The following is a 13,625-nucleotide window of genomic DNA, read 5'->3' on the forward strand; positions in this document are numbered from 1 at the left end:
AAACCCTATGTATATAAACCCTAAGATACATACTATAAACTCTAAAATAAACATGGTTGACCATGTTTTACCATAGTTGATTTTCATATTGAGATAATCTTTGTCACAATGTGACATTTGACCATGGTTGATTTTCATATTGAGACATTTTTTTGTCACAATGTGACATTAGACCATGGTTGTGGATGGTTGACCATGATTATAAACCCAAGGGTTTTATATTAAACCCTATGATTAATCATATAAACCTTATGAACAATATTATACCCTAGGAATATGAACCATTAGATTAATAAACCCAAGGGATTGACATTATAAACCCAAGGGATTAATTCTAAAACCCCAAGGTATTATAAACCCAAGGGAATAATATTAAACTCAGGGGATTAATATTATAAACCCAAGGTAATAAACCATAAGATAAATATTATAAACCCAAGGGATTATAAACCCAAAAATAAACATGCTTGACCATGGTCGACCACGGTTGATTTTCATATTGGAAAATTCTTTGTTACAATGCAACACTGGACTATGGTTGATCATGATTGATTTTCATATTGAGGCTATTGGAAATAATACCGAGAGGGGGGTGAATCAGTATTATCAGATCAATAAATTTATTTCTCAAACAGATTTATATACGCTACTTCAGTGAAGTGAACTAGCGTGTACACGCAACTGTGATTAAAGAAACTAGCGTATATCCAGAGAACTTGTGATTTAGACAATTTATCATGTGTTGATATTAAACCAGTACATCAGTAACTTATTAGACAGTGCAGTAAAAGCAGAATAAAGAATCACACATATGAACACCAAGATTTAAGATGGAAACCCAATGTGGGTGAAAACCACCTACTGATGTTGTCTCTGTCTTCTTTTAATAATAAAAAAATCTGTTTACAATCTTGTATTGGTGCAAACTCATACCAGTACACAGGCACCCACCTGCAGAAGGCTACAACCTTCTCTCATTTTCCAGCTTCTACTGGAAGGGAGCTGCAACCCCCTAGCTCTTGTACTAGCCAATATGATTACTAGTACGTAGGCGCCGACCTACAAAAGGCTACGACCTTCTTTCTTCCTCCAAGGACCACGTTTCATGAATTTTCAAACTGGATACTCTTGGATCACAACACCACAATCTGAAGGCCACGTTTCATCCAATTTTCATACTGGACCAATCAAAAAAAATTTAAACTTGAAACTGCATCAACCAACATTTAGTTAATATGAGCAATCAAATCACTGACACCAGAACATTGTGATGAACCCAAAACCCTGCATCATCATTCAGAACCAACTGTAACCTCAAAAATCATGCATCAGAGTGTATAGCTACTTGGTTGAACCCAAACTGAGTGTATACGCTACTTGGTTGAACCCAAACTGCGTGTATACGCTAATTCCGTTAATCAAACCTGCGTATATCTTAAAAACTATTGCAAACATAAACTTTTGAATCAAGTATGTACCAACCAACAATATATTGAATATCTACTGTCAATTTACAGAGCTTTACACAGGCAACAATGGAGATCACTTCTTCCCACTTATACAATCAATCAATCAAATACCAGCCTCCTCATGCATTCAGTTTTACATTCAGATCTAAGAAGACTTCATTGACAGACAGTAGTAAAACAACAGCACTGATTTGATAGATCAGTCATCCTTGAACATCAAGCTTTTTCTTTTGCATACGCTACTAGGAAGATTCAAACCGGCGTGTATACGCACCTTCATCAAAGCGAACCATCATACAGATATGCAAATACTTACTTCAAAACTCCGTTGCACCTCTGGACTTCAGACAAACCCAGATCACGATATTTAAAGAATAAAACAGGTGTACATAATCAAATCTAGCCCAATATCAGATCATTCAATAATAATAAGTCATTATGATCTTGATCCATCATTAGATCTCATCCATCATCAAATGCTCAAGTGCATATGTAGTCTATATCAAGCAAAGCATCAGAAACCCATAACATATATATTTTCTTTTGATATGACACTTTATAAGATATTCATTACTTGTTCTCTTAGCCCTTTGATCTTCTCCTCCTTATATACTTAGATCCTTTGTCAATACCTTGGACCAAAACCACTTAGGACCAAATACCTAGGGTCAATACCTCGGACCAAAAACCTCAGACCAAAACCTTGGTTTTCCAACATGTACGCGCTTTTCCTCCTATGGGAGTGCATGTATACGTATACGCTCTTTTTGTTATGGGGACCAGCATCTATATGTTGTTTTGACTAAGTGGACCTACGTATACTTCTTAAACTGCTTTACATCAACCTTTTCCTTTACATTCTTTATTATGATCAGTGGACCTAAGTTCCATCTTTCTGTTCTTCTGTACCAATGTCCTGTTACTTCTGAATACACCTGTTACACTTGTAATTTTCCATATTACTTCTGAAATGATTCCTTTGAAATTCCATGCATTCTGTCACATCTGATATCTATCTTGTAGATTCATCTAGTTACCATATACAAGTGAGTTGTTCTGCTATAAGTGGGTTTCCATCAAGTACAACACATGTATCATAATGCCAACAAAGGCAACCTTTATCACAATGCAATGTTGGACAATGGCTGACCATGGTTGACAATGGTTGATTTTCATATTGAGACAATCTTTGTCACAATGTGACCATTGTTATTGACCATGGTTGACCATGATTAACCATGGTTGATTTTCATATTGAGATAATCTTTGTCACAATGTGACGTTGGAACATGGTTGATCATGATTTATTTTCATATTGAGACAATCCATGTCACAATGCGACATTGTACCATGGTTAACCATGGGTCATTTTCATATTGAGACAATATTTGTCACAATGTGACATTGGACCATGGTTGTGCATAATTGACCATTATTATAAATCATGGTTCACCATGATTTATTTTCAAATTGAGACAACCTTTGCCACAATGCGATGTTGGATAATGGTTTGCCATGGTTGATTTTCATATTGAGACAATCTTTGTAACAATGTGACCATGATTGACCATGGATGACCATGATTGTAATAATGTGACATTGGACCAAGAGACAATATTTGTCACAATGTGACCATGGTTATTCATGACCATGACTGATCACGGTTGACCATGGTTTATTTTCATATTGAGACAATCTTTATGTAACGCTGGAACATAGTTGACCATGGTTGATTTTCATATTGAGACAATTCTTGTCACAATGCAACATTGAACCATAATTGACCATGGTTGACCTTGATTGATTTTAATATCGAGACAACCTTTAGCACAATGTGATGTTGGACCAAGGTTGACCATGGTTGATTTTCATATTGAGACAATCTTTATCACAGTGTGACATAGAACGATGGTTGACCTTGGATGACCATGGTTATTACAATGTGACGTTGGACCAAGAGACAATCTTTGTCACAATGTGACCATGGTTATTGACCATGGTTGACTATGATTGACCATGGTTGGGCAGGGTTGATTTTGATATTGAAACAATATTTGTGACAATGTGATGTTGGAACATGGTTGACCATGGTTGATTTTCATATTGAGATAATCCTTGTCACAATGTGACATTGGACCATGGTTGACCATGATATATTCTAATGTCAATACAATATTTTTCACAATGCGACGTTCGACCATGGTTAACCATGGTCCAGAAAGGAAAACAAGTGCTCATAAATACCTTATCAGTATGCTTCATCATTTTTGGAAAAGACACAAAAGAAAAGGTTTGAGTCCTCTTTTCTTTTTTAAGAATGTAAATAATCATTGGAAATTAAAAATTAAAAAAATGCCACATAAAATAATGTCCATTTAGATCATGGATGGTCCAAAATATAAATTGTTATAATATTATTTTAGATTTTTAATTAATTTATCTATTTCAATGTTAAATAACTAACATTTGTTTTTTTAATGCGTGCAATAAATATTAATAATTTAGTAATCTTTCAATATTTCTTGGTTTTAAAATGAAAATAATTATTTTTAAAATTTTACTTATATTTTATACATGTAAATTATAATATTATTTTAGATTTTTAATTAATTGATTGATTTCAATGTTAAATAATGAAAAGAATTTTTTTTAATTTTACTTATATTTTATGCATAAATTATAATTTTATTTTAGATTTTTAATTAATTGATTTAACATTTGTTTTTATTTTTTTAAATGCGTAATAAATATTAATAATTTTCTAATTTTCTAATTTTTTTGGTTTTACAATGGAAATGATTTTTTTTTAATTTACTTATATTTTATAAGTATAAATATAAAATAAATAAAATGATAAAATTATTAATCATCTTTCATAGTTGTTATATTTAAAGTGATAAAATTACTAAACAATAGTCAACTAAAATCAATCATAACTAATAAGCCATAATTAAACATGTTTTACCACAATGTCAAATATGATAAACTACGGTAAAGTTAGTCGACTATAATAAATCAAAATCAAACATAATTAATTATAATCAACCATAATTATAATATAATAGTAAATATTTTCATTATTAATATTAATATTTTAGAACCTTAAGGTTGTGTGGGGGTGGGAGCGATGGCAGCTAGGGTTTGAAGAAGACTTGTTCAAGTTGCAGCCATAGTACCAACTCTGGAGGAGGACAGTGCCAGAGTGGCAGAGCTTCGCAGAAGAGGGCAGGTTCTGACCCTACAAATGAAAAACGCGGGGTCCAACGGGACCCCATCTTATAAACAGGTAATGATGCACAAGGAAAAAACTGCACTGGATGGGGTGCAAATCTCAGGCTCTGAGAAGTCAAGAAAGGAGAATCCGACCAACAAAGGAAAGCTAAACAGTGAGGGCAAAGATACCCAGAAACAAAAAGAAATCATTGGCAACAATAGTACCGCTAATAGAGATAGGAAAAACCCTTCCCCAGAACAAGTTTCACAAGAAAACGAGCTTGAGGATGAACGATCAAGAGATAAGGAGGATCTAAACCAAGCCAAAGCAGGACAGGAAGGAACAGCGATGGGAGCTAAAAAGAAAGAAACCCCGGGAGCGTGGAAGCCCAAAGCAATTAAAACCCTACAGTTAATAATCTCTGACCCAGAACTACAGGCGTATCGAGACCACACGGCAGAACATGCAGTGATCTGCAAGTTTATGGGCTTCTTGAAAACAGAACAAGCCCTATGCTTGTGGATAAAACAGCAATGGAAACCCAGAGGGGATGTAAGACTCCACTTAGGAGCCAAAGGTTTCTTCATAGTGGTTTTCACCAATCTGGATGAAAAGGATCGAATTTTTGATGGAGGCCCATATTTCTTTGCTTCAGCAGGTCTTTACATGAGACCATGGAAGCCCAACTTCGCACTAGAACAGGAAACCTTCAAACAGGTACCAGTCTGGATTCACTTGTTTTCTCTACAGATTGACTACTGGGGACATGCAGCACTTGAACAGATAGGCAATAAGTTAGCCACCTTCATCAAAGCATCAGAGGCAACATTACAGAAAAGATACACCTCTTGTGCTAGGATCTGTGTCGAGATGGATGTTTCAGGAGCTCTACATGAGGGCCTATGGTTGGAATATAGAGATGAAGTGTATTTTCAAGCTATAGACTATGAGCAGATCCCATTTCGCTGTAGGAAATGTCATGAACATGGAAATTTGATCAGAGAATGTCCAATGAATAGAACGACAGAGAAACCCAAGGAAAACAGAGGAGATAAGAATAAGGAGGCTTTTGTTCGACCTCATGCTAGACAACGAACAAACAAAAGACGACAAAATAAAGCAAGTACCTCCTTCAGAAGCACAAGCAATGCTTTTGAGGTGTTGGAATCAGAGACAGATTCAGAGGACACCAATCCAGAGTGTGAGACATTGCGAGAAAGCCAAACCACAACCACACTAGGAACAAAAGAACCCATTTCTAATCCATCAAACAACATCCCAAATGCTCAGGGACCAACAGAAGGATTAGAAGAAGACTCAGAGATGATGACTAGCGAAATAGGGCTAGAGGATATGGAATTGAGCGACATTCTTGAACAAGAAGGTATGGATCTACCAAACATGGTAGAAAATTGGAAAAAGAAAGGCATGGAACACATATCGGAAGAGGAGGTGAACAAAATCAACAACTTATTCATAGCAAGACAACAAGAAGAACTAGATTTGCAGAGAAGGAGCTTGGGAACAACAAAAGGGCTAGGGGTGAGAGCTCAGGGACTGCATCAAACCACCACCAACTCAAAGCACCAGAAAAAATGAGGACGAAGGAAAAACAATGAAGCATTACAAAAACTGGGCCAGATGCTCCTAAACTTAGGTAATATGAAATCCCTTGAGGCGTTCACACTCACCTCCTAAAAATTTGTTGATTATGAAAGTACTTTCATGGAATGCTAGAGGGCTAAATAGCCTAAAGAAGCAGCGTTATTAAAGAAAAAATTCAAAAAGGAACAACCAGATATAATTTTTTTGCAAGAAACTAAATGCTCCAGCAAAACAATGGAAAACATCAGTAAAAAATTGGGCAAATGAATGGAATACTTAGAAACAACAAGCAGTGGATGGGAAGGGGGCCTAACCATTCTTTGGAATCCTCAGGTTCTCCAGCTCATATCTTCTGAAGCTACCAGATCTCATATATCAATAGAAGTCCAAATGGTAGGGAATCCAGCCACCTATCTCTGCACAAATGTCTATGGCCCTCAGAAACTAGAGGCAAAACTGTTATGGCTTAGAGCTCTATCCAACTTGCAGCAGAGATATCCCCAAGCAAAAGCCATTTTTGGAGGAGATTTTAATATGATCACTTCGCTTATGGAAAAAAAAGGAGGCATCAGAACGCTCAACAGGGATACTAAAGCTTTCAAAGACTTTATTAAATCAGCCAAGCTGGTAGACATCTTCCCCAAGAGTGGAGCTTTCACTTGGAACAATAAAAGAGGGGGTGATATGCAAATCGCCTCTAGACTGGACAGGTTCTTAGTGATAGAAACCATTCTTCTGGAAGGGATTACTGTGGATTTGGACATACTACCAAGTGGAGGTTCAGACCATTGGCCCATAATAATGAATGCGGCCATCCTAGGCACACCAAGGAATAAGCCCTTCAGATTTGAAAAGTTTTGGCTTAGTCATCCAGAGTTCACATCGAAAATAAAACAATGGTGGAGTGAACCGATAGGTATAAGAGGTACTAAAATGTACATTTTCCAAGCTAAACTTAAACATATCAAAACCAGGTTAAAATCCTGGAATCAAGAAGTCTTCGGCAACATATTTAAAGAAAAAAAGAAGTTGGAGGAGCAATTGGAACAAATTCACAAGGAATGGATCCAGGGAAATATTAATCAAGAAACAATGAAATCTAAACAAAAACTCATGCAGGACTGGCAGATCAGATGCCAACAGGAGGAAACTCTATGGAAGCAAAAATCTAGAATTCAATGGCTTAAGGAAGGTGAAAAGAACACTAAATTTTTTCATAGATCTGCCATTGATCACAGAAGTGCTAATAAAATATTAAGAATAAAGGATGATCAGGGAACCTCAGTGCAAACTCATCATGAAATCTCAAGCCTTCTCATAAATCATTTTAGCCAAATTGCTCTGGAACCCAACATTGACAGAGAGGAAGCTATTAGGGACCTATTGACTTCTATTCCCAAGCTCATCACAGAGGATCAAAACAAGGCTTTAAATCGAGCAATCACCTTGGAAGAAGTGGAAGAAGCAGTGAAAGATATGCCAAATGGTAAGGCGCCAGGACCGGATGGTTTCACCATTGATTTTTACAAAGCCTGTTGGGAAATAATCAAAACAGAGGTTTGGGAAGTGGTGGAGGATTCCTGGCAATCCTCCTCCATCCTAAAATCCCTCAACTCTACATTCATAACCCTTATTCCAAAGGAGGAGGAAGCAAACACTCCGTCAAAGTTTCAGCCAATTGCATTGTGCAATGTTCTGTACAAGATCATATCTAAAGTCATAGCTAACAGACTAAAACCAATTCTTCCAGGTATCATTTTGGAAGAACAATCTAGTTATGTTGAAGGGAGACAAATTATGGACAACATATTGCTAGCTCAAGAGATGATTCATACTCTCCAAACTCAGAAAAAAGCGGGCATGCTAATGCAGTTGGACCTATCGAAGGTTTATGATAAGGTCAGCTGGAACTATTTGGAGGCTATTTTAGATGCCTTTGGCTTTGCAAAGCAGTGGATAATATGGATCCTAGCTTTGATTAAGTCTACCAGATTTTCCATTCTGGTTAACGGAGCTCCCACAGCCCAGTTTACACCCTCTCGAGGTTTACGACAAGGGGATCCCCTGTCCCCCTTTCTGTTTGTAATTCTAATGGAAGGTCTTAGCCGGCTTATCAGAAGAGCAAAAGAGGATGGCATTATTCAGGGACTCCAACCCCTGCCCTCAAGCCCTGCAACCACACATCAGCAGTTTGTCGATGACACAATGCTGCATGGCACGCCCTCTGTCAAAGAAGCTCTTGGTTTCAAAAACATTCTCAATCGCTTCAGCCTTGCCTCAGGTATGGAACTTAATCTAGCTAAATCTTCCATATTCTTTTTTAATACGCACCTAGCAGTCCAGAAAAATCTATCTACTATCCTCGGTTTCAAGAGGTGTAACCTCCCTTCAAGATACCTAGGCATTCCGCTGACAGACAAACCCTGGCAAAAAATACATTGGGAAAAAATGATCGCCAATCTAGAGAAACGGTGTCAACATTGGACTCATAGGACCCTCAACTTTGCAGGCCGCCTAGTCCTCACCAAATCCATCCTCCAAGCTATTCCTCATTTCATGCTTTCTATTCTCCCGGCACCTAAAGGTGTGCTTCAGAAAATCTGACTCATCCAGAAAGATTTTCTTTGGTCGGGTAACTCAGTGAAATAGAAGTGGTCTTTAATGGCATGGGACAAAATCTGCAAACCCAAACACCTGGGTGGGTTAAATCTTCAGGACCCTTACACCGTCAACCGAGCATGTGGAGCCAAGTTATGGTGGAGATGGGTAAAAGAACTGAACATACCCTGGGCCAAACATTGGAAAGCAAAGTATGTTAATCACTATAGCCCACAGAATCTGATTAGGATGCAAGAACCCCCAAACGGATCTCCAATCTGGAACCTTGCAAGAACTAATCGAGGCATAATTCAGGAACATAGTTTTTGGGAAGTCCGAGATGGACAGACTGCCTTGTTCTAGGAAGATGCTTGGAAGCAACTACCAAAGTTCAAAAGATCTAATTTCCTTACCATTCAGAGAAGTAACTAGGAGCTAGGGAGAATAACCGTGAATCATTACTGGAAACCTAACGATACTAATCAAGCATGGAAACAGTGGATCTTCAACGATACAGAGCAGCCAGAAGAGGAGGACAACATTATAAGAGCACTGCAAACAGAGCTGGCCAAAAGGAAAATAAGGAATGCTCATGATGCAGATCAACTGCGTTGGGGCAAGCTCGAGGGGGGTAATTTCTCCCTCAAAGAAGCAAGAGTCTATATCGAAGAAAACGACCAAAGGGAAAAAGTCAATTGGTATAGTAAAGTTTGGGATGCTGAACTTTGGCCGAAGATTAAAACTTTCCTTTGGCTCTTGATGCACCGAAGAACTCTTACCTGGGAGAACCTTCAGAAAAAAGGGTTCATAGGCCCCTCACGCTGCCCCCTGTGTGAAATTGAGGAGGAATCCATGAATCACCTCCTCAATACTTGTAAATGGACAGAAAGCCTATGGCACTGGATGGAAACCATATTTAAGAGAACGAACAGGGATAGAAACTCAATATATGAAAGCATAGTGAATTGGCGAAGTAATTTTTCCAAAACCCAAACAACAATACATTATGGAAATTAATCCCTGGGTTTATAGTGTGGACGGTATGGAAAGAACGAAATAGAAGAGTTTTTCAAAATGAAGCTAAAACCATAGAGTTTATTAAAGCCACCATACTGCAAAACATGAGGGAAACGGCTCTTACCAGAGGGAAAGCAGAACAGAACAAGGATTTCTCAGTCACTGGCTTACAAATTCAGCAGGCTTTTGGAATTGAGACAGGATCCATCATTGTATCTTCTAAACCGTGACATCAATAGCGCCCCTCCATGAATGTCTAGTCACCTCCACCAATAGGCTTTCACAAACTCAACTTTGACGGGGATTTTCGTGGAAATCATGGTCCAACATGTATAGGAGGTGTCCTCCGAGATTACAAAAGGGAAATTTAACATATTTTCAGTCAATCGTTGGGTGAAGGCACCAACAATGAGATGGAATTCGCAGCTTTAGAGCAAGGGTTACGAATTCTAATTCGCCTGGGAACAGGAGCTACAGTGGTGGAAGGGGACTCTCTCTTGGCTATCAATGCCGCAAGGAGAATGTAGATGGGGTCAAAACCAAGTAAGGTCATGAAGCATTGGAGGTTGGCCAAGGTCACAGAGCTCATAGCAGAGCACCTCTAAAGCCTTGACGGAATCATCCTGCAAGCAGTAAGAAGAACGGAAAACGCGGTGGCTGATTATTTGGCCAACTACAAGATCGATCACCACTTCACCTACCCGGACACCTATTGGCATGATGTCACATGTACAGAACTTCGGGATAAGTGTTTACGTTTTTCGAGACAAGACATTCATTACAGGGAGGAGGGGTGCAGTAGTACGATGGATCACGCCTTAATAGCGAATGAAAGTAGCCAACCGTAGGAACAACAGGTGACAGGCCCATGAAGTATAGGAGGAAGAGTGGGAAATTATCTACAAGGACAAAGTTCATCTAACGAGGAGGACAATCAACAAAAAATATGATTGGCGCCATCAGCAAAATGCAGGGGAGGACACATGGCTTGCAACCAGTATCCTCAAGTGTGGTAGAGTTAAGGCCCAGGATACGCATCATGAGCAGGAATTAGGAAACCTTAATGGTAGTTATTATGGCAGGAACAACACATATCCAACGGCGAAGTGGGAGATCTCATGCCAGACCTTCCCACCCTCAGCTATATCTAAGGCATCCAACCAGAAGATCAGAACACTGCTCTCTCCCGGCTCACTTCTTAACAATCATAGTGCTGCTAGGATTTTCAGTGTTTCCTCAACCTGCAATAACATTATGGTGCGTGAGGGTAGTTGGAATGTTTCCGCTAACCAGGACCTACAGAAAGCCCGGGAGGCTTATGAAACCTGAACCACTCAGAAAGAAAAATGCAAAATCGAAGAGCTCAAAGCTGCGGTAACAGAGGAGGAAGAACATTTGGACGCGCAAGCTCTGGAGAAGGAAGTGGAATGGCTATCTGATCCAGGCACAACGACTACAAGAGCAACTCAATTTGTTCGAACCCAAGGAGAAATGTGGAGAATGAAGACCATGCTGGCCAAAGCGCTCAGCATGCAGGCTGAAGATATCAAAAGAGCTCACCAGGCCATCTCTCTCGTTTCTACAGAGAATTTGGCTAAGCTAGATGCCATGGAGTTCAATTTCAGTGCCCTGACTCAGGAAGTAAGAATCCTTTCGCAAAAGCTGAGTGTCCTCATTAGTCTCCTCAGGCACTCCATTCGTCAGGGATCCACGGCTGCGATGGAATTCCCAGAGGAGGCAACCGACACCAGCCAGGTGAAGCGCCCCACTCCTCAAAGGATTCCGCAGCCTGAGAAAATGACTGCAACAGCCGGCCCAAGTGCTCCCAGCACAAACTATGTGATTTTAAAGTTGTAATGGCTTCTATATTCCTGGTTTCTTTTTTGATTTTGTATCGCGATGTCGTAGTTGTAGAGATCCTCCCGGCCTCTTTCTTTTTGGAACTACTGTCCAGCAGTCCAAGGTAATGGTCCATTTTTCTGTTTTAAACCCCTCTTTAGGCAGCCCTACATGGTTAGCCTCGGGTTCAGTAGATGAAGTTTCAGCGGCTTATAGTCATTTAGAGCATGCATTGATGTTTTGGCTCTGTCTGCGCGTGCAGACCCTTTTGTATCCTATGTATTTTGTGAAGTAATATAAAACTGTTGATTTACAAACAACAAAAAAATATTAATATTGTAAATCTACTAATCCCTCCCATACAAACTTAATAAAATTAAAATACATTTATCAACACTCTTTTTCATTTTTTGAAATTAATTATATAACTCAAAATATATAATTCACTGAGAAAAACGTGTTCACTACTTAAATAATTATTTTACACTGAAATTGTGTGAGGCGGTTATTGAGCGGCTTTTCCAAAATTATATATACAGAGCCCACGGTAGCAAAAAGAAACTAACAATTTCAGTTTTCTCGTCATTAACAAATTCTTTCAAATCTAGATGATTAGTGTAGTGGGGTGGACACACAATGCGCTTATGCATGGTCGATCCAGTCCAATCATTTGTTGTCATATACAATCAACTTCCCTTCCAAATCCACTGTCTCCTTTCCTGTAAATGAAACAGAAAAAATCAAATCCCAAAATGGACTGCCAGACTATATGAAATTAAAGTTTAAATGTTGGGCATGCGTTTACAAATTGAAATTGAAACTTGTGTATGGAAACATTTGCAGCCACTGGAGACATAAAATCACATTCAGAAAAATCCCAAATGCACACACACATCCCCAGGCCAAGAATGTTTCGGCGTAGCAATCAGTGTGAAACCTCGATTCTGAGATCCTCATCATCGCCGGAAGAAGCCCAGAAGGATGTCGTTTGGGAACTCCAGCTGCCGGCCAAATGGGGCCATTGAAAACGTTTTTAACAGTAATGCATCATGATAAATACCATTATATAATTTATAACAAAAGGATGAATATATTTCTGTCGATTGCAGGAAGCGTTGCCTCAAGGAATAGTCCCATTTGTATTTGCAAGGGAGTACGACTTACACAGCGTAAGATCAAGATCAAGTTTAAATTTCAAATGAAATTATGTTGCGATCACAATTATATTTATCCCAATGGCTGATAAATGATTTTTAATACAAGCTCATATTTGGCAGGCTCATCTCTGCTTTAGGCCTTCCTCGACTGTTGATCTTGTCCTTTTTTTTGGCTATTTTAAGTCACTCTTCATAAATCTTTTCCACTTTCTATTAATGCCTGGAGGATTTTGGCCTTATCTGTACTATCTCCTCGGTTTGTTGATTGGTACTTTCGATCATTCATCATTCTGAATAGATTTTTCTTAAATTCGAACATCCTGTCGATATCCCGAGGTGGCTATTTGTCTGGTAGGCATTTACTCTCCCTGTTTTGGCCCGGGTTCTACCTTATCCTTTCGTCCAGTTGCTGACATCAGCCCATTTCCGTCTCTGAAATGGACATTCTCAACGGGGAATCCGACACGTCGGACCTGGTAAAAGCTGCTATGTAGGCTGAAGCAAATTACCATGGTACAGTCAAATCATTCGATTGGAACACTAAGTTGGTTGAGCACCTTCTTCCGGCCAATCTCGTTGTTGATATGAATGAAGTCTCTCCCTCTGCTCATCGTCGCAAACAGAATTTCCGTCCTGCTAAAATCACACCTCCCCCTTCTGCTATATGTTTGGATGGAGTAAAATTGTCGGACAGAATCGCTAGCTTGCAATCTCGGGCACTGATTG

This window comes from Pinus tabuliformis, chromosome X (genome assembly GCF_031772625.1).
Source record: "Pinus tabuliformis cultivar Carrire ecotype Pingquan chromosome X, CPIR1, whole genome shotgun sequence".
Classification (NCBI taxonomy): domain Eukaryota; kingdom Viridiplantae; phylum Streptophyta; class Pinopsida; order Pinales; family Pinaceae; genus Pinus; species Pinus tabuliformis.